The sequence below is a fragment of the Musa acuminata genome, chromosome BXJ1-1 (assembly GCF_036884655.1).
Source record: "Musa acuminata AAA Group cultivar baxijiao chromosome BXJ1-1, Cavendish_Baxijiao_AAA, whole genome shotgun sequence".
Lineage (NCBI taxonomy): Eukaryota > Viridiplantae > Streptophyta > Magnoliopsida > Zingiberales > Musaceae > Musa > Musa acuminata.
Window position 1 is genome coordinate 26,620,083 of NC_088327.1, and position 25,463 is coordinate 26,645,545.

The 25,463-nt window shown below is 40.8% G+C and overlaps 4 non-coding genes across 4 annotated transcripts; all 4 read left to right on the forward strand.

The window, feature by feature from the left end:
* Positions 1 to 2,805: 2,805 nt before the first annotated feature.
* LOC135592408 (5S ribosomal RNA) lies at positions 2,806 to 2,924 on the forward strand. Its single transcript, XR_010479030.1, has one exon. It is a non-coding gene; the product is annotated as a 5S ribosomal RNA (ribosomal RNA).
* Positions 2,925 to 3,274: 350 nt separating this feature from the next.
* On the forward strand, positions 3,275 to 3,393 carry LOC135593864 (5S ribosomal RNA). The gene has a single exon (XR_010479857.1). It is a non-coding gene; the product is annotated as a 5S ribosomal RNA (ribosomal RNA).
* Positions 3,394 to 3,743: 350 nt separating this feature from the next.
* LOC135588233 (5S ribosomal RNA) lies at positions 3,744 to 3,862 on the forward strand. Its single transcript, XR_010476155.1, has one exon. It is a non-coding gene; the product is annotated as a 5S ribosomal RNA (ribosomal RNA).
* Positions 3,863 to 4,081: 219 nt separating this feature from the next.
* Positions 4,082 to 4,200, forward strand: LOC135588754 (5S ribosomal RNA). The gene has a single exon (XR_010476457.1). It is a non-coding gene; the product is annotated as a 5S ribosomal RNA (ribosomal RNA).
* Positions 4,201 to 25,463: the final 21,263 nt, after the last annotated feature.

Here is a 25,463-nt window from a genome sequence, read left to right on the forward strand (position 1 = left end):
TGTAAACCCTAAGGACCTAATCGTGAATATGATAAAAACAAGGACTAACCTGCAAAATGCACCAAATGACAAATCCCACCGCTTAAGCTTCTCTGCCTTCGTTCTTAAGGAAGCAGAGAAGGCAGCTCGTGGGTGATCAGGGAAAGAAAGAAGAAGAAGAAGAAGAAGAAGAAGAAGAAGAAGAGAAACAAAAATTGGGGCTTTTAGGGTTCTTGCTTTAATCTTTTCACTTCGGATCAAAATTTTCAAAGGCAAGTGTTCTAACCCCATCCTACAGTAGTATTAGACTCTGTTTTTATGTTGATCCAAAATAAATTGAAAGATTTCTATTTAGAAACTGATATGTTTCTCTTTGGACATAGAACCATGGATTCTGAAATATTTTCGGTAAACTGACCCCTATACACTGTTTTAGCTATAAGTTTTAGTACAAAATGTGAATTTAGGCAAGAACTATTTTGTTTGAAATTAGACTCTTATATCTTTCTTTTGACACTGATTTTGTAAATTTTGGACACCGAATACTTACCCAAACATCTCTTTCAAATGAGCCTATAGACGCTGTAAAACAGGGTTCAAGATTTCTGACCTTTCGATACTAAAATGCATATAACTTCCTGTTGAAAATTCTGATTTTTACCAAACTGATTTTATTTGAAACTAGACTTGAACATCTTTCTTTTGACATATAGTTTGAAAATTTTGGAGTTCAATTGCCCACCCTATCATCTGTTGAATCCGACCCTATAAATTCTGCAAAACAGTGATTGTGATTTTGACCTTGTGTTACCAAATCAGAGGTAACTCTGTGTTGGGAGCCCTATTTCATATGAAATCTGTTCCATCATAATATAGATTGATATATGATTCGACCATAGCCTTCTTATGGGTATTGGAGCATAATTGTTATTCTGAAATATTTGTTTGATGTGCCACTGGAATTCTGTCCGAAATCGAGCTTTGGTCGATTTCGCGTATTCTGTTCCATTCCTTTGGATACTTGAATTCGTCTAACCTTCTTATTTGAATTGAGCTAAATATAATTGGATTCCCTGTACACTCTTGCTTCCATTTTCCTTTCTTATATGAATACATTTGTGAGAGATTTGTTCCTTGCGTCATATTGTTCTTAAAAAGGCACATGTAAGCTTCGTTGTTCCGCGTGTGCTTCCGATATATGCTACTTATTGTTGAAACTGCCCTTTTGTACTCTGGTGTGTGGGATTGTTTGGACCTTTGCCAGAAATGGTAAAGGATATGCGCTTATTGCCCGCTATGTGGGGTCTCGCTATGTGGGATATGCGCTTGTTGCCCGCTATGTGGGTATGTGCTTAGAGCCTGCGATGCTCTGCCGGCCCCCTTTGACTTCACCTAGACGTGGGTGGATGGAGCTCCTAGACGTGGGAGACTTTTGTCAGGTGGTCATTCAGAAATGGATGAATCACATTCTGACTGAGATCCCACTACACCCTCTATATGTTTGATATGACATCCAGAGTTTTGGTGAGTTGTTTCTGTTCATGCTCTGGATAAGAATGATATGATTGCGACGTCAAGGACGACGTTTGAGCTTCTGTACGATATTTGTTTTTGATATGCTCTGAAATGCTTCATTCACTGATGATTTTGCTTCAAAATGTTCCATATGCCGTTGATATGCTTCGGACCATTTTATATGCCATTGATAAGCTCCGATATGTTTCCTTTGTTACTGATATGCTCCAATTACTCTATGCCCCATCTGTCAGGAACCAAATATGTAAGATTGAAAGGACAATTGTGTTTCTGCTCCTAATGATATTATGTCTACGAAATCGTATATTCTGCCTTGTGTTTTGAAACTGTATCTCTTTGGAAATTGTACTATTTTGATATGGATATGTTAGTCACTTGCTGAGCTCTTTATGCTCACCCCGTTTGTTGATAAATTTTTCAGGATAGCGTATTGCTTGCTTAAATGTTAAGATTGGGCTGAGGCAGTGGAAAGTTTAGAAGACGTTGGGCAGAACTTTTGTTAGCATATATGTAGTTGTTGTATAAGCTACCTTGCATCTAATGAAATGTGACTATGAATCTAAACCTGTGGATTTTGTGTAAGTTAAAGGATCCCTCATGTATAGGGTTTTGGAATGTTAAGTTAAATACATGCAATGATATGAACTTATGGTAAATCGATGATTGTGGTGACTGCATAGATTTCCCCACTTGTGGATTTATATTGTGGTTTTTATTTTGATGAGTTGAGTTCAGATTGTATGAATTATCGAGTGATGTGTGCTATGTTTGTGAATTACACAGGGTTATGAATTGGTAGATTATAGAAGTGAAATTTTGATCAGAATGTTTTCTTAGTGACCTCAAATTTGTGTTTGGATCCTGGGTTAGTTGTGATGAAAAATTTTAAATATTGTCGATATTTTGAGGGGCGTGTCAGGAAGTCCTCGTGTCACACTCCTTTTTGCGTCCCGAGATACGGAACATCTCCCGTTAGCCTCCGAGACGATTGTTTTGGAGCTCGGAATTTGCCGTGACTGCTACACAGTCAGTATCGTGGGGCTCGGGGAGAGCTTTTCGGAATGGGGTCGCAACAGCGATTCCGAGATCGTTCTAGAAAGTACCGATGGTTTCGACGCAAACTTGTCATGACCGATACGCAGTCGTTGGGCTAAGGCTCGGAGAGAGCTTGCAATAGGGGATTCATTATCATTCGAGAAAGCGCTAACGGTTTTGTGACAGGCAAGAGGCTCCGGACCTTGATGCGCCGGCCGCGACGTGCACATAGGCGAGGGACGAAGCACCCGAAACGGGTGAGATCATACTAGCACTAAAGCTCTGGATCCCATCAGAACTCCGAAGTTAAGCGTGCTTGGGCAAGAGTAGTACTAGGATGGGTGACACCCTAGGAAGTCCTCGTGTCACACTCCTTTTTGCATCCCGAGATACGAAACATCTCCCGTAGGCCTCCGAGACGATTGTTTTGGGGCTCGGAATTTGCCGTGAACGCTACGCAGTCAGTATCATGGGGCTCGGAGAGAGCGTTCCGGATTGGGGTCGCAATAGCGATTCCGAGATCGTTCTAGAAAGTGCCGATGGTTTCGGCGTACACTTGCCGTGACTGATATGCAGCCGTTGGGCTAGGGCTCGGAGAGAGCTTGCAATAGCGATTTCGTGATTGTTCGAGAAAGCATCGATAGTTTTGTGACGGGCAAGAGGCTCCGGACGTTAATGCGCCAACCGTGATGTGCACATAGGCGAGGGACGAAGCAAGCGAAACGGGTGCGATCATACCAGCACTTAAGCTCCGGATCCCATCAGAACTCTGAAGTTAAGCGTGCTTGGGCGAGAGTAGTACTAGGATGGGTGACCCCCTGGAAAGTCCTCGTGTCGCACACCTTTTTGCGTCCCGAGATACAAAACATCTCCCGTAGGCCTCCGAGACGATTGTTTTGGGGCTCGGAATTTGCCGTGACCGCTATGTAGTCAATATCGTGGGGCTCGGAGAGAGCTTTCCGGATAGGGGTCGCAATAGCGATTCTGAGATCGTTCTAGAAAGTGCCGATGGTTTCAATGTGCGCTTGCCGTGACCGATACGCAGTCGTTGGGCTACGGCTCGGAGAGAGCTTGCAATAGGGATTTCATGATCGTTCGAGAAAGCTTCGACGGTTTCGTGACGGGCAAGAGGCTCCGGACGTTGATGCGCCAGCCGCGATGTGCATAGAGGCGAGGGACGAAGCAAGCGAAACGGGTGCGATCATACCAGCACTTAAGCTCCAGATCCCATTAGAACTCCGAAGTTAAGCGTGCTTGGGCGAGAGTAGTACTAGGATGGGTGACCCCTTGGGAAGTCCTCGTGTCGCACTCCTTTTTGCGTCCCGAGATACGAAACATCTCCCATAGGCCTCCGAGCCGATTGTTTTGGGTCTCGGAATTTGCCGTGACCACTAAGTAGTCAGTATCGTGGGGCTCGGAGAGAGCTTTCCGGATTGGGAAAGCATCGACGGTTTCATGACGGGCATGAGGCTTCGGACGTTGATGCGCCAGCCGCGATATGCACATAGGCGAGGGACGAAGCAAGCGAAACAGGTGCGATCATACCAGCACTTAAGCTCCGGATCCCATCAGAACTCCAAAGTTAAGCGTGCTTGGGCGAGAGTAGTACTAGGATGGGTGACCCCCTGGGATGTCCTCGTGTCGCACTCCTTTTTGCGTCCCGAGATACGAAACATCTCCCGTAGGCCTCCAAGACGATTGTTTTGGGGCTCAGAATTGTTGAATCTCGGATTTTGATGATAAAATCAATTGATGGGTTAATTGATCTAATCTATATTATTGAGTTAAGTGTGCAGGAGTAACTATGATAATCAGAAAACACAAAGCAATAATACCGGAGTCAAGATCGATGGACGTTTAAGAGTCCGAAGAATCGTCGGAGATGTTGCCGGAACCAACCGCGAAGAAATCGGGAACCTATCGAAATTTTCGGAGGTTCGCCGAAGAGATCATCGGAGGTTCACGGAGATCACCGGGAAGGCTTGGCTACTCGTTAAAGTCATCACAAGATCGGGAGCTTGTAGGGAGTCCGTCGAAAGAAGTTCGTTGGAAAGCTCGCCGGAACAAGACTCGACGTTCGCGGTTGAAAACTTGCTTAAGATTTTTTTTTGTTATGTAGTTCACTTGTAATTAGGATTAGGATTAAGAGATAATCCTATATCCTGGTTAGGGGCCAACTGGGCCCAAAGTCAGATTTGGTTTGGGCTAAAATTAAGCCAAACCAGTGAATCGGAGAGCCAAGCGGTGGCACCGCCTGGGCTGGGCGGTGACACCTCCTGGGCTGGGCGGTTGCACCGTCCAGCACCCGAGCGCTGGGCGGTGGCACTGCCAGCATCGGGAACATAAGAGAATTCAAATTTTTTGGAGCCCAAATTTGAATCCTCTTGAGGCCTATAAATACCCCTCAAGTCTCAACTGAGAACACAACTCTTTAAGTAGCAAGTGATTGAGAGAAAAGTCTTAGAAGAGTCTTTGCCTTTCTTGTTTTCAATTTGCTAGAGAGTTCTCCTCCTTTCTTGCTGAAAATTTGTAAGAGATTGAACTGCATGTAAAAGGTTGTAAGAAGGGTATTTGCCATTCCATTTCAAGAGATTTGCTAGTGGAAGGTGGGAGCCTCATCGAAGAGGGGCCTTGCAAGTGGATGTAGGTCATTTGACCGAACCACTCTAAAATCGACGTGATCTCTGGTTTGCATTTCATTATTGCTATTTACATTACTGCAAACCTTCTTACATGCTTTAGTTCCATATTACTTTTGTTGCGCAACTTTAAGAATACGCTTTCAATTTAAGGTTTTCAAGTTCCGTTCTTATCATACGAAAGATTTATCGAAAACCAACGTTTTAATTCACTGCACTAATTCACCCCCCCCCTCTTAGTGCTGCTTCGATCCTAACAATTGGTATCAGAGCAAGGCTCACTCTCATATTTGGTTTAATACCCAAGAGAGATGGCTTACTCCGGCATGAATGAGGGTCATTCTATCACACGTCCACCCTTGTTTAATGGGTCGGATTATACTTATTGGAAGACTCGGATGAGGATCTTCCTCATTTCTATGGATTTCGAGCTTTGGACTATTGTTGAAAACGGATTTCAAAAATCTTCTCTTCCGATGAGCGAATGGAATGAATCGGAGAAGAAGGTTTTTGCTTTAAATGCAAAGGCTATGAATGCCTTGTTTTGTGCACTAGACAAAAATGAATTTAATCGTGTTTCAATTTGTGATTCGGCCTTTGATATTTGGAGAACTCTTGAGGTCACTCATGAAGGCACTAGCCGAGTGAAAGAGTCCAAAATCAACATCCTTGTGCACTCTTACGAACTTTTCTGAATGAAACCAAGTGAGTCCATCGGAGACATGTACACTCGGTTTACGGATGTCATCAATGGACTCAAAGCTCTTGGTAAAGATTTTACTAACTTTGAACTAGTAACTAAAATCTTAAGATCCCTCCCTAAAAGTTGGGATCCAAAAGTTACGACCATTCAAGAGGCCAAAGACCTTAAAGCATTCCCTTTTGAAGAACTCATTGGGTCTTTAATGACCTACGAAATGACATGTCAAGCTCATGACGAGCTCGAGAACCCCCTTCCAAAGAACAGGAAGGATATGACACTCAAATCACAAAAAGACCACTTGAAAGGAACATCAAGTGATGAGGACAGTGACAATGACATTGCACTTTTGACTCAAAAATTTAAAAAATATTTAAGAAAGAACAAATTTAAAAATAATACAAAAAACAAATTTGAACAAAAGAAGGACCAAGTGATTTGCTATGAATGCAAAAAACCGGGACACTACAAGAACGATTGTCCTCAAGCCAAAAAGAGAACATCAAAGAAGAAGGCGCTCAAGGCAATGTGGGATGATTCAAGTGCGTCCGAAGAAGAGGAGTCCAACACCGAGCAAGTTGCTCATTACGCGCTAATGGCTTTAGGAGAAGAGGTATCTGATTTATTTAATGAAGATTTATCTTTTGAAGAACTCTATCGTTTTTCATGAATTATTTGATGAATGTAGAACTGTTAGCAAGAAGTTAAGTATCTTAAAGAAAGAGCATGCTTTGCTACAAGATAAGTTTGATAGTCTTCAAACTCCTCCATGCTCTAAGTGTGAGCATTTAGAAGCAATAAAAAATGAAAATTTGCTTCTTAAAGAAACCTTAAACTATTTTAAGGTTGGTAGCAAAGGATTAGATATGATCCTTGCACACAAGGGTCACGTCGCAAATAGAAATGAAATTGGATTTGTAAAAGGATTACATCAAAATCCTACCACTTTCTTAAAAGGACCTACATTACATGTTTCCTCTTATATGAAATGCAACTTCTGTTGCAAATCCGGACATATTGCCTATAAATGTCCATTTAGGAAAATTAGTTCACAAAAATTAATATGGGTTCTTAAAGGAACAATAAAGGATTCAATAATAAATAACAAAGTTAGTGGATCAATTTTTGAGGCACCCAAAATCAAATGGGTACCTAAAAGTCATCCTCTTTTGTAGACAAACCCACAAGCTAGGAGCAAGAGATAGTATCTCGATAGTGGATGCTCAAGACATATGACTGGAGATCCATCTCATTTCTCTATGCTCACTAGCAAAGAAGAAGGGTACGTCACCTTCGGAGACAACAACAAAGGTAAAATCATTGGCAAGGGAACTATTGGTAACAAATTTAGTTTTTCCATTGATGATGTTTTACTAGTTGATGGATTGAAACATAATCTCTTGAGTATTAGTCAACTATGCGATAAAGGTTATATCGTTAGATTCGAATCAAATTTGTGTATTATCGAAAAACCAAACAATAACTTGACTATGATTGCATTAAAATAAAATAATGTCTACACCATCAACCTTGATAAACTAAGTAATGAAATGTGCTTCTCCGCTCTAAATGATGATGCTTGGCTTTGGCATAGGAGATTAGGCCATGCAAGCATGAAACTAATATCTAAGATCTCATCTAGAGATTTAGTACGAGGGATTCCAAATATGAAGTTTACAAAGGACAAAGTATGTGATGCATGTCAACTAGGTAAACAAATAAAAACTAGTTTCAAACCAAAAAATCAAATTAGTACCACTAGACCACTACAATTGATCCATTTGGATTTATTCGGACCAATTGACACAACAAGTCTAGGAGGAAGCAAATATGCGTTTGTAATTGTGGATTACTATACTAGGTACACTTGGACCTATTTCTTAGTCCACAAAAGTGATTGCTTCAAGTGCTTCTCTAAATTTTGTAAACTTACTCAAAACGAAAAAGGTTTCATGATTTCATCAATTCGGAGTGATCACGGTGGCGAATTTTAAAACTGTGACTTTCAAAAATTTTGTGAAGTTAATGGATACAATCACAACTTCTCCACTCCGAGGAATCCCCAACAAAATGGAGTAGTTTAAAGAAAAAATAGAAACCTACAAGAAATGGCAAGAACTATGTTAAATGAACATAGTTTACCTAAGTATTTTTGGGCCGAAGCCGTAAATACGACTTGATACATCATAAATAGAGTCCTAATAAGACCATCCTTATCAAAACCTCCCTATGAATTGTGGGATAACAAAAAACCAAATATTTCATATTTTAAAGTTTTCGGTTGTAAATGCTTTATTTTGAATAAAAGGGATGTCTTAGGAAAATTTGATGCTAAATCCGATGAAGGCATCTTTCTTGGTTACTCTTCCATTTCTAAGGCTTTTCAGGTTTTTAACAAAAGAACGTTAGTAATAGAAGAGTCTATTCATGTAGTTTTGATAATTTCTAATTTAAAGAAAAATAATTTTGATGATGATCTTGGTTTTGATAATTTGAATTTAAATGAACCTCCTCCTCAAAATAGCAACTTGGATGCACCTTCTTCCAAAATTTCCTTACCCAAGGAATGGAAGTATATAGATGCTCATCCAAAGGAGCTAATTATAGGAGATACATCAAAAGGGGTTCAAACTCGTTCCTCTTTCAAGAATTTTTGTGCTAATGCCACCTTCCTTTCTCAAATTGAACCTAAATGTATTGACGAGGCCATAAAAGATGATTTTTGGGTTATTGCAATGCAAGAGGAATTGAATCAATTTGAGAGGAATAAGGTATGGAAGCTTTGTTCCTAGACCTAGTGACCATTTAGTCATTGGTACTAAATGGGTCTTTAGAAACAAGCAAGACGAAAATGGTATCGTGGTTAGAAACAAGGCTAGATTAGTGGCCAAAGGTTTCAACCAAGAAGAAGGTATCGATTACGAAGAAACCTTCGCTCCCATGGCTCGATTAGAAGCCATAAGGATGCTCCTTGCCTTTGCTAGTAGTAATAATTTTAAACTATTTCAAATGGATGTCAAAAGTGCTTTCTTGAATGGTTTTATTTCCGAAGAAGTATATGTCGAACAACCTCCCGGATTTGAAAATTCTCTTCTTCCTAATCATGTATTCAAATTACCTAAAGCTCTCTATGGCTTGAAACAAGCTCCTAGAGCTTGGTATGAAAGGCTTAGTTCCTTTCTTATTTTAAATAATTTTACTAAAGGCAAGGTTGATACTACATTGTTTATTAAACATTTTGAAAATAATTTTCTTATTGTGCAAATTTATGTTGACGATATTATTTTTGGCTCTTCGGATGAATCACTATGTGAATCATTTGCCAAATGTATGAGTCATGAATTTGAAATGAGTTTAATGGGTGAATTAACTTTCTTTTTGGGATTACAAATCAAACAACTTAGTGATGGTATATTTCTTAACCAATCTAAATATACATTAGAATTGTTAAAACGATTTAACATGGATAATTCAAAAGTAATAAACACCCTTATGAGTACTGCGACTAAGTTAGATATGGATGAAAATAGTGAAAATTTCGATAAAAAAATATATAGGGGAATGATAGGTAGTCTACTCTACCTCACCGCGACTAGACCGGATATTATGTTTAGTGTAGGACTTTGCGCTAGGTTTCAATCAAATCCTAAATTATCTCATCTTAAAAGTGTTAAAAGAATATTTAGGTATCTTAAAGGAACTCCAAATCTAGGACTGTGGTATCCAAAATCTGTAAAATTTGATTTAATAGCTTATGCATATGCCGATTTTGGCGGATGCAGGATAGATAGAAAAAGTACATCTGGAACATGCCAATTTTTAGGACATGCACTTGTTTCTTGGACTTCCAAGAAACAAAATTCAGTTGCACTATCTATGGCGGAAGCCGAATACATTGCTGCAAGTGCATGCTGTGCACAAGTTGTTTGGATGAAAAATACATTAGAAGACTATGGAATTCACTTTAAAAACATTCCCATAAAATGTGATAATACTAGTGTCATATGTCTTATTAAAAATCCAATTCAGCACTCTAGAACTAAGCACATCGACGTTAGGCATCATTTCATACGCGATCACGTCCTTAACAATGATGTTGTATTAGAATTTATTGACACAAAGCATCAATTAGCAGATATTTTTACAAAAGCCTTAAATGAAGACCAATTTGAATTCATCCGTAGGGAATTAGGCATGTTAAATTGTCCCTAAAATGAGCTTCACGAAAAATGACTCGTCCTTTTCCTTTCTTTTGTGAATTTGATTTCTTCCTTCTTCTGCAATTCAAAATGATCCATTAAAGTATAACTTATTATCTTGAGGGAAAAAGCTAAACAAAAGGGAGGAAGAAAATTTTTTTTTCTTTCCTCCGCGGGATGCCAGCGGTGGCACCGCCAGATCCGGCGGTAGCACCGCTTGAGCGCTCGGGCGTCAGGCGGTGACACCGCTCGGTTTGGCGGTGGCACCGACCGAGCGACCCTTATTAACCCGAGGGGCTAGGGCCGACGGTGACACCGCCCCCAACCCGAAGAAAAAGCTCTCAAAGCCCTCTCGCATTCCCCCTAACCCTCATTCTAACTCTTAGAAGCATTGGAGAAGGATTCTTGGTGGTCCAAGCTCTCCATCTCTCAACCTAATCTCCATAAGGTAACACTTGAAATCCTTCTTTTCTTTTCTCTTTCCCTTGCTTATTTTTCACAATTTCATCATCATCTTGTCTAGATAATGGCTCCTAAGAGATCAAAAGGAAAAAGGATTGAAGGAGATTCATATGACCATGATCTTTTTAGATCAAAAGAGGTAGCCCTTAGTTTTGTTGAATCTCGGATTTTGATGATGAAGTCAATTGTCATTTGTTGTCTAACCTATATGTTGAGATAAGTGTGTATGATTAACTACGATGAAAGTAAGACATGCAACAGGAGTTGCGCCGGAGTCATGACAATGATCACGTTGGGAGTTCGAGAGCTCGATGGAAGTTCGGACTGTCGTCGGAGGTTCTGTAGGAACAAATCCGAGAAGTCCATAAGCTTGCCAAAGAAGCTCATCGGAACTCGCCAAGAGTATCGTCGCAAGTCCAGGAGTTTGCCGGAAGTCCGCAGGAGAATCACCGAGGGTTCATCGGATGATCGACGGAAGTTCGCCGGAAACTCGCCGGAAGATGCGATTGATGCACCGGAGCAAGCTGCAGAAATTGTCTTAGGATTTATCGTAGTTAGCACAATGATTAAGGTGGTAATGGGAGGTGATCCCATTGGCTTAATCTTGGGGCAATTGGGCCCCTGAAAGACCCAATTTGGGCCGAATGGATCTACCCATTCGGACCCTGATTACTGTAGGAGGTGCAACCGCCCAAGCTAGGAGGTGCAACCGCCTGGGCTAAGTCTCCCAGGGAGACTGGGCGGTGCAACCGCCCCAGCCAAGAGGTGCAACCGCCTGGGCTCAGTCTCCAAGCGAGACTGGGCGGTGCAACCTCTCCTGACAGGAGGTAGCACCGCCTGAGCTCGGTCTTCGAGCTCTAGCAGGCGGTGCAACCGCCCTAGTCAGGAGGTGCAACCGCCTGAGCTCGGTCTTCGAGCTCTGGCAGAGAAGTGCAACCGCCCCTGACAGAGGTGGCACCGCCTAGAGGCTCAGTCTTCGAGCTCTGCCAGGCGGTGCAACCGCCCTAGTCAAGAGGTGCAACCGCTTGATCCCGGAATTCCGGGAATTGACAGTTTTGAGCTCCAAATTTGAACTGGGTTGGGGCCTATAAATACCCCACCCATTCAGCACTGAAAGGAAGCAACTAACACTAGAAATCTTGACATCTTTCTGTGATTCTTAGAGTTCAAAATTGTTGTAAAGGCCAAAAGTTCTCCTCCCTCTGTTCTTCAAGTTTTGAGTTGTAAAGAGAGGAGAGAAAATTTTTGTAAGGGTTGTCTCCTAAGCCCGTCAAAAGGAATGAAACTGTAAAAGGGTGGTTGGCCTTCGCCTATTGAAGGAAGGCCTCTAGTTGACGTCGGTGACCTCGTCGGTGGAGGAAGCCAAAAGTGGAGTAGGTCAAGATTGACCGAACCACTCTAAATCTCGGTTTGCATTTACTTTGAGCATATTATCTTTACTGCAAACCTCCTCTGAAGCTTACTGCCTTCTGCGCTTTTACGATCGGGTTTCAAACCTTTTACTTTCCGAATCAGTGTTTAGACGTAAATCTACTTTTTCATACGATCATCATATTACATATTGCGTTTACGTTTTGAGCTTTACCATAACTGCAAACTGCCTTCATACTCTTGCTTAAACTGCATCTTGCCTAATCAAGTGATTTATGAATCAGCACTTAGACGTAAATCAGTTTATTCGTACGAACATTGGATTTAACTTGCGCCTATATTCTGGTTTTCATCATAGCTGCAAACTCCCTGCATAGATTAACTTTAATATCATCTTGCTTAGAATCAGATTTTACACAGAAATCATTTTTATCGTTCGAACGCAGCTTTCGATTTTAATCGCAGAAAGTTTTCCGCTGCACTAATTCCCCCCCCCCCCCCCCCCCCCCTCTTAGTGCTCTCGATCCTAACAATTGGTATCAGAGCGGGGTTAACTCTCAAACGGATTAAAACCCTATAGAGATGGCTTACGCCGGAAACCAAGAGGGCCATTCTATTACACGTCCACCCATGTTCAATGGGATGGACTACACCTATTGGAAGACCCGAATGAGGATCTTTCTTATTTCTATGGATTTTGAACTTTAGAATCTTGTCGAAAATGGTTTTTCAAAGTCTTCTCTTCCAATGATCGATTGGAATGATTTGGAGAAGAAGGCTTTCGCTCTTAATGCAAAGGCTATGAATACCTTATTTTGTGCACTTGATAAAAACGAGTTAATCGTGTTTCGATTTGTGAAACCGCATTTGATATTTGGCACACACTTGAAGTGACTCATGAAGGCACAAGTTGAGTGAAAGAGTAAAAAATCAATCTTTTGTTACACTCTTTTGAACTTTTCCGGATGAAACCGAGTGAGACTATTGGCGACATGTTTACCCGATTCACGGATGTCGTCAACGGTCTAAAAGGACTCGGAAAAAGTTTTTCGGATTTTGAGCTCGTAAATAAGATTCTAAGATCCCTTCCTAAGAGTTGGGATCCTAAAGTCACTGCTATTCAAGAGGCGAAAGATCTAAACAACTTCCCTCTTAAAGAACTAATTGGGTCATTAATGACCTACGAGATGACTTGCAAAGCTCATGAAGAGCAAGAAGACATCCTTCCAAAGAACAGGAAGGATATGGCACTTAGAACTTTGGAAGACCACTTGAAAGAAAACTCAAGTGATGAGGACTATGACGATGACTTGGCACTTATAACAAGAAAATTTAAAAAATTCATTAAAAGAAACAAGTTTAACACTACAAATAAACTTGAACCCAAGAAGGACCAAGTTATTTGCTATGAGTGCAAAAAGCCGGGACACTACAAGAGTGATTGTCCCCAAGTCAAAAAGAGAACAACAAAGAAGAAGGCGCTCAAAGCAACATGGGATGATTCGAGCGCGTCCGAAGAAGAGGAGTCCAACACCGAGCAAGTTGCTCATTACGCCTTAATGGCCATTGGAGAAGAGGTAACGAATTTAATAGATGTAGATATATCTTTCGATGAATTATTAAATGCCTTCAATGACTTATTTGATGAATGCAAAATTATTGATAGAAAATACAAATGGCTAAAAAAGGAGCATGATAGTCTTACTTGTGATTTTGATAAGTTAAAAACTAAATATCATGATAGTTTAAATTCATGCATCAAATGCCATGATCTAGAAACTTTCCAAATGGAAAACTTGCTACTTAAGGATACCTTAAAGAAATTTGAGGTTGGTAGCAAGTCACTAAACATGATCCTCGCAAACAAGGGTCACGTTCCCAAAAGAAGTGGAATTGGATTTGTGAGAAGTCCTCACCAAAATCCAACCACCTTCATAAAAGGTCCCATCCTACATGTTCAACACCAAAACAAATGCAACTTTTGTTGCAAATTTGGACAGAAGACGCATTATTGTCCATTCAAGAAAATTAGTCCAAACAAATTGATTTGGGTTCCTAAAGGAACCATGATAAACTCTATGCAACATGATAAACATTGTAGATCTATCATTAAGAGACCCAAAAGCAAATGGGTACCTAAAAATCATCCTTTCTTGTAGAAACCTATACCATCGCAAGCTAGGAGCAAGAGATGGTACCTTGATAGTGGATGCTCAAGGCATATGACCGGAGATCCATCTCAATTCTCTAAGCTCACTAGTGTAGACGAAGGCTATGTCACCTTCGGAGACAACAACAAGGGTAAAATCGTTGGCAAAGGAACCATAGGTAACAAATCCAACTTCCTTATTGAAGATGTTTTGTTAGTTGATGGCTTAAAACATAACCTCTTGAGCATTAGTCAATTATGTGATAAAGGATACATTGTCAGATTCGAATCTAATGCTTGCATCATTGAAAAACCACACAAAAACATGTCTATGATTGCATTAAAACAAAATAACGTATACACTATTGACATCAATGATTTGTGTAATGAAATATGTTTTTCGGTTTTGAATGAGGATGCTTGGCTATGGCATAGAAGATTAGGTCATTCTAGCATGAAACTAATCACTCAAATATCATCTAAAGAACTTGTAAGAGGAATTCCTCATATCAAGTTCATCAAAGATAATGTATGTGATGCTTGCCAATTAGGTAAACAAATTAAGGGTAGTTTCAAATCTAAGAATCAAGTAAGCACCTCTAGGCCCTTACAATTGATCCATATGGACTTGTTCGGACCAATCTGCACATCAAGCCTAGGAGGTAGCAAATACGCCTTTGTTATTGTGTATCTACACATGGACTTACTTCTTAAAACAGAAAAGTGATTGCCTTAGATATTTTACCAAGTTTTGTAAACTTGTTCAGAATGAGAAAGGTTCTATGATTTCGTCAATTAGAAGTGATCATGGTGGTGAATTTCAAAACCATGATTTCCAGGAATTTTGTGAACTCAATGGATACAACCATCGACCCATATCATTATGCAACTTTATTTACAAGATCATCTCCAAAGTATTGGCAAATAGAATGCAAAAGGTAATACACAAGATCATTAGCCCAAATCAAGCTGCTTTCATCAAAGGGAGAAGTATACATCATAACATTTTGCTTGCTAATGACTTGGTCAAAGATTTGCATTCAAAAGCAAGAGGGACAAAAATATGTTTTAAAGCTGATTTACGGAAAGCCTTTGATTCAGTTAATAGGAAATTTATCTATAAGATGCTCCTCGATATGAACTTCCCACAGCAATGGGTTAATTGGATTCAATCTTGCCTGGAAACTCCAAAGTTTTCGATACTCTTTAATGGCTCACCTATTGGTTTTTTTGGGAGCACGAATGGCATCCGACAAGGTGATCCACTCTCTCCGTATCTCTTTACTATTGCGATGGAAGGACTTAGCTGTATGTTGGAACATGCAGTCTTAAATGGCAGCATTAAGGTACCCAATGCTGGCTCTATTCATATATCACATATAACATTTGCAGATGATTTACTTATCTTCCTCCTAAATGATCCAACTTCAGTAAAAAACCTGGCTACTATTATGAATGACTTTGGTATGGTTTCTGGACTTCAGTTAAATCATGCGAAAAGTAAAGTATATATGAGCCCTTACGTTGAGGATAAGGTCTTTATTGCACAAACTTTGGGGGTTAGTGAAGGAAGCCTGCCAGTTCCTTATTTGGGTCTCCCGCTCATATCCACAGGCATTCACAAAACCCACTGTCAGCCTATCCTGCAAAAAATAAAGAATAGAATTTCTTCTTGGAAAAATAGGCTTCTATCAAAAGCAGGACGACTCGAACTCATCCGTTCTGTATTGCACTCCTACTCTATATATTGGTGTAATGCATTTCTTTTGCCTGCTGGACTTCTCCAAGATATTGAACGATTATTAATGAACTTCTTCTGGAATGGCACAAATGATAAGGCAATGCATATGGTAAATTGGGATAGCATTTGCAAACCGAAAGATGAAGGGGGGCTAAACTTGAGAAATACTAGAGATTGGAATCAAGCAAGCCTAGTACAACAATTGTGGGATCTTTTGCAAAACAAATGTTCCTTATGGTCACAATGGGTTTCTGCTAGGTATCTTTCAAAGGAATCAATCTGGGAAATTTCAACAAGAACATACCACTCTGCAGCTTGGAAAGGAATTTTAAAGGCAAGGAATTGGCTAATCAAACACATTTCGTATGCAATCTCTTCTGGAACAAGTACTAATATGTGGTACGATCCTTGGGTGAATGGGAAGAGTATATTTCAATTATATGGCGATAGAATACGAAAAGATCTTGGGGCTCCCAAAGATTGGAAGGTTTCCGAGTTCATTGCTAACGGTACTTGGTGTCTCCCTAATCCTATCTCCCGAAATGTTATCACTTTGGCCGACTATCATAGCTATTCCAATCAGGAACAACTCTTCAGATACACTTATTTGGCCTCATGACAATGGCAAATTTAGTGCCACATCCGCATGGAATCAAATTAGGCAAAGAAATAACAAGTGGGTCCCAAGCAGTTGGACATGGGATCGACCGGGATCACAAAGACACTCCTTATGTACATGGCAGGCCCTTCTCAATAAACTACCTACAATAGACAATATGAAAAGAAGAGGTATCTATCATGTTAACCGATGCTCCCTTTGTTTGCAACAAGAAGAAACTGTTGACCACCTCTATTTTGCTTGTGATTATACAAAATGGATATGGAAGGAGATTCTCCAGCGATTTGAACTCAATAGACTGCCGCAACCAAACTTGCACCAAGAACTAGGCGACCTTATGCAATGTTTCTCAAGAAAAGGGCCTCTTACACAACTGGCAAAGGTTACTTTCAGATGCGCTATTTGGTGGATGTGGAAGGAGAGATGTAATAGAATCTTTGAATGTCAACACACAAACAATGCTCAGCTCTTGAAAGAGATTATTAGAGACTCAAGATCCTGTATGGAGCATGATCTCAAAACCGAGCACTTCACCCGAAGAGAAAAAGATATTTTTATCAAATTTAATTTTGCTATTAGCTAAAGATCTTGGGAATGATGCCAAATAATGTACCCACAGGTAGTTATAGTCTACAGCATGTGTAGTCATAACTATCGCATTCGCACTCTATGAGTTACTTGGCTTTGTCTATGACTTGTATAGATAAAGCTAGTTGTAGAAACTTTACACATAATCAATTTACTTTTACAACCATAATTTCTCTACTCCTAGAAATCCTCAACAAAATGGAGTAGTAGAAAGAAAAAATCGAAATTTACAAGAAATGGCAAGAACCATGTTGAATGAACACAACCTACCCAAATATTTTTGGGCCGAAGCCGTAAATACCGCATGCTATATTTTGAATAGAGTTCTAGTAAGACCCCTACTAACCAAAACTCCCTATGAGTTATGGAACAACAAGAAACCTAATGTTTCATATTTTAAAGTCTTTGGGTGTAAATATTTTATCTTGAATGAAAAGGATAACCTAGGAAAATTTGATGCTAAATCCGATGAAGGAATCTTTCTTGGTTATTCTTCGGTTTCTAAAGCCTTTCGTATCTTCAATAAAAGAACCTTAATTATCGAAGAATCCATTCATGTTGTTTTCAATGAGATTTCCGAAATCAGGAAAAATGATTTTGATGATGATGTTAATTTTGATTCCTTGAATTTAAATGAAACCCCTTCTCCAACTAGCAACTTGGATGCATCCACTTTCGAAATATCCTTACCCAAGGATTGGAAGTATGTAGATGCTCATCCCAAGGAGCTAATTTTAGGAGACACGTCAAAGGGGATTCCAACACGATCTTCTCTTAAAAATTTTTGTGCGAACGCTGTTGGGAAATCATTAGGGGCGATATCATATGCGCAGCGGAAGAACAAGAAAACAAAAATCCCCGATTCCCAAAAGGATGTTCGTCGTCGTGCGAAGATTGGTGCGCAAAAATCCGCAAAACACAAAACTGCGTATAGAGATTGTGTTACCTAGGGAGATCGTATATCCCTGTTTCCTTACAGATCCTTAGGAGAGGGTGAAGGAGGTCAAGCGTCCTCCTCTCTAGCGGTGATCCACACAGCAGGGTTGCGACGACGCTCCTCAAAACTCCAGGCCTGCTCTGAGGTGGAGAGGGAGAGGAGAATAGGAAAGGCAAGCAAAGACTTTAGCCTATGAGGCTGTGAATCCCTCCTATTTATAGAGATCCCGTGTCAAACCCTAATGGGTCCTTCCCTAGTGGGTATTGGATCTGCATCCAATAAGACAAGGGCTCCGTCGAATATCTCATATCCGAACCTCTACTCATCGCAATGCCTACCATATGTGTGTAACCCTCTAGGCCCAATATCGAGCTGGCCGTGAGTCATACCTGTCAAAACTCCTTCTAACTCAATGAATTATTATCTCTGTAATAATTCACTCGACTCATCGACTACGGACGTACTAGGCCACTACGCCGTAGTCCCCAGACGATACAGGGGAATCTAATCCATTGGACCTGTCTGTCCTCAGTTACCATGTACCTATAGTCCCTCATCCATCTAATATCCCAGAGACCGTATATCGAGCATGGTGTTGTCAGACCCATACGGTTTCTACTCGAGTCTCGCTCTAATCGGATTCTCCCGGAGAACTCTTTCTCTCTCAACCCGAATGACCCTGGCTAAGGATTTGTCCGAGCAAGAACACATAGGATATTCCTCTCATGACGCCGAGAGTGGATAATCCTCTATTGACACTCAATAGCCCTCGTAAGGTCGACTACCACTCCCAATGACCAACTGTACTAGATCTAGGGACAGCCAAACCTATAAGTCTGGTATCAAAGAGTGGAGCACTCATACAGGACATCCTTGGTGTCTCAAGTCTAAGGACCAGATACACCGCTAGGACTACGGAATCGCTGTCTAACAATAAGGCATCATCAACCATCCAGCATTCCGTAAGCGGATCAATCAGTGAACTCATTCTCCAATGAGCACATGTACTGTATCCCTAGTGTCCCTACACGAGCAGCTATGAGACCAACTGCATCCATCATATGGATGGGTATACAACACACTAGTCTATCCGGTTATCACGATTTCCTTCTCGAGTAACCTATGACCGGGATTATTTAGGATATGTGTTTAAAGGTGAATCGATCTTATTATCGTGATCTCATCACGATCCGATTCCCATTGCACAAATCCAAGGACATCACAATATATATATATGCACATATGCAATTGTTATAAAGTGATATACGCCAAAATATAATAAGCAAAAAGATTATGTATCAAGTCACACGTGCCATCACTCACGTGATTGGCTTGCTGGGCACCTATGACTAGCAATCTCCCACTTGACCTAAAGCCAATCACCTATATGTCTGATCCCCATCAGACTCCTGTGATGCTCAAAGACAATCTGAGACAACGGCTTTGTCAATGGATCTGCAATGTTATCTTCAGATGGAACTCTTTCCACTACTACATCTCCTCGGGTTACAATCTCTCTTATAAGCTGGAACCTCCTCAGAACACTTCTGATGAGACCCGAGTTCCCTTATTTGAGTAATCACCCCATAGTTGTCGTAATATAAGGAAGTCGACTTGTCGCTATCTGTATCGACTCCCAAATCTGTGATGAACTTCTTCACCCAGACTCCCTCCTTTGCTGCATCCAATGCAGCAATGTACTCCGCCTCTGTGGTCGAGTCAGCAGTGGTATTTTGTTTGGAACTCTTCCAGCACACTGCTCCTCCATTCAAGGTGTACACATACCCTGAATTCGACTTGCTATCATCGACATCAGACTGAAAACTTGAGTCAGTGTAGCCTTCAACCTTAAGGCTATTACCTCCATATAATAGTAAAAGATCCTTAGTCCTTCTCAAGTACATAAGGATACACTTTACTGCTTTCCAATGCTCCAAGCCTGGATCCGCTTGATACCTGCTCGTGACACTCAGAGCATACACTATATCAGGCCTAGTACATAGCATGGCATACATGATAGACCCTATTGTTGAGGCATACGGTATCATATTCATGTTTGCCCTTTCTTCTGGTAGTTTTCCATGTCAAACCTTTTGACAATGGTTTCTATGTACCTGGACTGGGACAAGCCAAGCATCCTCTTGGATCTATCTCTATAGATTCTAATCCCCAAGATATAGGATGCTTCCCCTAAGTCCTTTATAGAGAAGTGTCTAGATAACCAAGTCTTTACTGTGGATAGCATTCCTACGTCATTCCCAATGATGAGGATGTCATCCACATATAACACCAAAAAGGTGATAGCGTTCCCACTTACCTTCCTGTATACACAAGGCTCATCTTCGTTCTTAACGAAGTCATAAGATCTGATTGACTCATCAAATCTTATATTCCAACTTCGGGAAGCTTGCTTTAGTCCATAAATGGATTTAAGCAACCTACACACCTTATCTGGGCAGTTCTTGGACACGAATCCCTCAGGTTACATCATATACACTTCCTCCTCGAGGTTCCCATTGAGGAATGCGGTTTTCACATCCATCTGCCAGATCTCATAATCATAGTGTGCTGCAATAGCCAATAGAATTCTGATGGATTTTAGCATTGCTACGGGTGAGAAGGTTTCGTCGTAGTCAACACCTTGCCTTTGACGATACCCTTTAGCCACTAGCCTTGCTTTATAGGTCTCTACCTTTCCATCTACTCCGATCTTTTTCTTAAAGATCCATTTGCAACCGATGGGTACAATACCTTCGGGCGCATCAACTAGGTTCCAAGCCTTATTGGAGTACATAGAATCCATCTCAGAATTCATGGCTTCTTGCCACTTCCCGGAGCCTATACTCATAATAGCCTCCTCGTAGGTTCGAGGATCAATATCCTCAACATCCTCTCCTCTAATATGTCCCACATATCTCTCAAGAGGATGAGATACTCTATTAGACCTGCGTAAAGTTGAAACTTGTGTATTAGGTACCTGAACAGACTCAGGCTGTAGAGTGGTGCTTGAGCTTGGTTCTCTAACTTCGCTCAACTCTATCATTCTCCCACTGTCTCCGCCAAGAATGTGTTCCTTCTCAAGGAACACTGCTCTCTAAGCTACAAAGACCTTTTTGTCCTCGAGATGATAGAAATAATATCCACAATTTTCCTTGGGGTATCCCACAAATATGCATCGCTGTGTCCTTGATTCTAACTTATCGGGGTTGTGTCTTTTAACGTGGGCAGGGTAGCCCCAAATCTTAACAACCTTAAGATCAGGCTTCTTCCCTTTCCATATCTCATATGGTGTAGACACTACCGACTTAGTTGGAACTCTGTTCAGAAGGTAAGCTGCGGTTTCTAGGGCATATCCCCAGAATGAGATGGGTAGGTCAGCGAAACTCATCATGGACCGTACCATATCTAATAATGTACGATTTCTCCTTTCAGAGACACCATTGAGCTGAGGTGTATAAGGAGGTGTCCATTTGGATAATATCCCATGGTCCTTGAGGAACTGAGTAAACTCTGTACTTAAGTATTCACCTCCTCGATCTGATCGAAGAGTTTTGATACTCTTTCCAGTCTGGTCCTCCACCTCATTCTTATACTCTCTGAATTTCTCAAAGGCCTCGGACTTGTACTTCATTAAGTACACATATCCATACCTTGAGAAATCATCAGTAAATATAATGAAGTAGGAGTAACCTCCAATAGCATGAGTTGACATGGGTCCACATACATCACTATGTATGAGTTCCAACAACTCAGTGGCTCTCTCTCTAGTTCCACTAAATGGAGAGTTGGTCAATTTTCCACGAATGCAAGGCTCACAAGTTGCATAAGACACATAGTCGAATGGATCTAGATATCCATCATTTAGTAACTTTTGAATCCTTCTTTCATGGATGTGATGTTAGGACTCTAGCTTGGAAAGTCCTAATTGAGAGGGACATTCATGTAAAACTGTTAGGACTCTAGCTAGGAGAGTCCTAATTGAGAGGGACATTATGTTAGGACTCTAGCTAGGAGAGTCCTAATTGAGAGGGGCATTCATGTAGGAGGTTTTTCTTAGAGAAGAATTAGGAGTTGTAAGGGAATAGGAGTCTTGAGTAGGAGTCCTATTAGGAGTTAGTTAGAAGTAAGAGTCTTAAGTAGGAGTCCTATTAGGAGTTAGGGTTTAGAAGCCCTATAAATAGCCATGTATTCCATCTCTTTTCATAAGCAATAGATGAATCTTTTCTGCAGTCTTTGAGCAGCAACTTGGAGGGAGGAACCCCTATAGAGTTCCAAGGAGGCCGATCCCCTAAAGAGATCAACCCCAAGTTTAGAATCTGCAAGGGTTCTAACACCTGGTATCAGAGCAGCGTTCTTGGCGTCTCGCTGCCCTTCCATAGCCATCCATCAACCCTCTACAACCATCCAAAGCAATTCCCACAATTGCTTAAAAGATCGTCACCGAATTCCGTCATCATCTCCACCACCGCGGATCATCCTTTGATCTCCCCGTGAATTGCAATAGGTTCTGGTTTCCTACCTTACTGCTGCTGCAATTTAGTTATCCTTATTCGAAAAAAAAAAAAAAATCGTTCCTATATTGCTGCATAAACTTTTCGTCACAAAGTTTTCATCTCTACGACGAAAGATACATTGCAGAATTCCAGCCGCATAGCACCATCTGTTTGATCTTGCTACTGTGCTTTTTCTATCCAAATTTCTATGAAATTTTTATGACATCTTTGACACTTCTTAACAGTGGATTTCCCTTTGGTTTCATAAAAAAATTCTCAATATAAACTACTGATATTTTATGTCCAATCTGCTGCACTTGAATTGCAGAATTCAAGCCGCATAGCACCATCTGTTTGATCTTGCTACTGTGCTTTTTCTATCCAAATTTCTACGAAATTTTTATGACATCTTTGACACTTCCTAACAGTAGATTTCCCTTTGGTTTCATCGAAAAATTCTCAATATAAACTACTGATCTTTTATGTCCAATCTGCTGCACTTGAAAATCTATGCTGCAGAAAATTTCAGCTGCATACCGTTGCCTTAACCTATCTATTTGCAATCTTTTTTGAATGAAATTTCTTATACACTTCATAGATCATCTTGGCTTCCATCTAAGATTGATCTATTAAGAAATTCATCTCTAAAAATGATTTTATTTTGCTGCAAATTTTCATCGTAACCCACTGAAATTTTTCGACGATAATTCTGCAATTGCAACTTGCACCAATTTCCTTGCTGTTATACTGCCGAAATTTTCTTGATTAAATTAGATATCCTTGCTGTCATATAAACTGTGATTTTTCTATCAATTCCCTCCTCAATTCTCTCAAGTTTTTGGTGGAAATTACGTCAAGAATCCATTGTTTCTTCGACGACAATTCTACTCTTACAAGACAGCACATACTTGCTGCAACTTCCACGGATTTCTGTCAAACCTTTGCTGCCATCTACCACAGATCCAAAACTTTCATCCATAGCCCTAAAACTCCACTAAATCACACCCTCAAACTGCACCCAAAACTGCCACAAAACAAGCTTAAATCGTAGCCTACATCCACCGATCCACCAACCCTTTCGACCATCACTTCTCTCAACCTATACATGCCTTTAACCTAACAACAAAAGAGAGATCTTAACATCATAGATTTGGAGGCATATACTATGGCATCTAAGGAGGCAATCAATGCTAAATTTGAAGCCTTGGAGGCGCGAATGGAGGATAAGATTCGGACGCTCTTTACCGAACTCAGATTGGGCCGCCGACTAAGCCCGAAGAAATCATATCAAGGAGAGAGCTTTGCCCAATCATACCAAGCCCAAAGATATGACTTCCAAGAGAGGGGAGGCTCTATGACCGACCCCAACTATCCATGCATGAGAGTGGACTTCCCTAGATGGGAAGAAGGAGACCCGATTGGTTGGATCTCACGCGTGGAGCGATATTTTCGGTACCACAAAATCGCAGATGCATCTATGGTGAAAATTGCAGCTATACATCTTGAAGGGGATGCTATACAATGGTTTGACTGGTTTGAACATACTTATGGAGTCCTTTCATGGCGACAATTCAAAGGACTGCTGATCCGCTTCAGACCAACCGATTACGAGAATATTGACGAACAACTGGCAAAGATCCGACAAACCTCCACCATTCAGGAGTACCAAACCAGGTTTGAAAGGTTATCTAATCAAAATCATGATTGGTCTCAAAAACAGCTATTGAGGACATTCATTGAGGGCTTGAAGCCGGAGATCCGAGGAGAAGTTAAAGCGCGACAACCGTACACGCTTATGGCAGCTATCTCTTTCGCACGACATCAAGAGGAGCAATTGAACCATGAAGCTCGGAGGACTAGGGTCGCTCCTCAACCAGTAATATTGAAGCCCTCAGCCCCCCCTACCATCGACCAAGTCCCTGCACCAAAGAGGTTAACAGGAGAAGAGCTTCGGGAGCGATATGCGAAGGGGTTATGTTGGCATTGTGACGAGCCGTGGAGCCGTGAGCATCGCTGTAGTAAAGGAGGACTTCTTATGATTGAACTGATAGAAGAAGAGGTCATTGAACATTCAGAAGAGAGCCTTGAACATGAAGAAAAAGATGTAGAAGAAGAGCCACAACCGACTGACGTTACAGTACACGCACTAGCCAACTACTCAAACCCGCAAACGATAAAAGTTGGAGGCCTTCTCAAACAACAACCGATCACTATTCTCATCGACATGGGCAGTACTACTAACTTCCTAAATAGTAAGCTTGTTGTTCGAATAGCATTACCTATCGAGAATCGCTGCAGGTTTGATGTTAAGGTCATCGACGGACGGATTTTGAATTGTGATCGTAGGCGCCCGCAGGAGAAACTATTGCTGAAGGACCAAGAGATAATTGCAGATTTCTTCCTTCTCACTCTTAACAATCATAAGGCCATGCTCAGAATTAAATGGTTGATGACATTAGGTGATATTTTCTGGAATTTTATGAAACTAATTATGAAATTTTACAGTAAGGAGAAACAGGTGACATTGCACGGGAAACGTGGGGGCGACATAACAACGATTTGTACACAACAAATGGAGAATGTTTGCATAAAGCATGTAGCGGCTTTTTGGTACAACTTGAGCAGCAAATTAAGGAAGAGCCAATAGAATTTGAAGATCCAAATCTACTTCCTTTGCTTGTTGAATTTTTAAATATATTTGACAAACCGTGCAACCTACCTCTCACCCGTCGGCATGATCATTGTATAACGATTCTTCCAGGCAAATCTTCAGCAAATACTTGGCCATATCAGTATCTACATCTCCAAAAGGATGAAATAGAAAGGATTATAAAAGAGATGCTCGAAACAGGAGTTATTCAGCCAAGTTGCAACCTCTACTCATCACCGGTGCTACTTGTACACAAGAAGGACGGAACATGACGAATATGCATTGATTACCGAGCTCTCAATGGCATAACCATCAAGGATAAATACCCTATTAAAGTACTAGATGAATTGCTATATGAAAGGGAG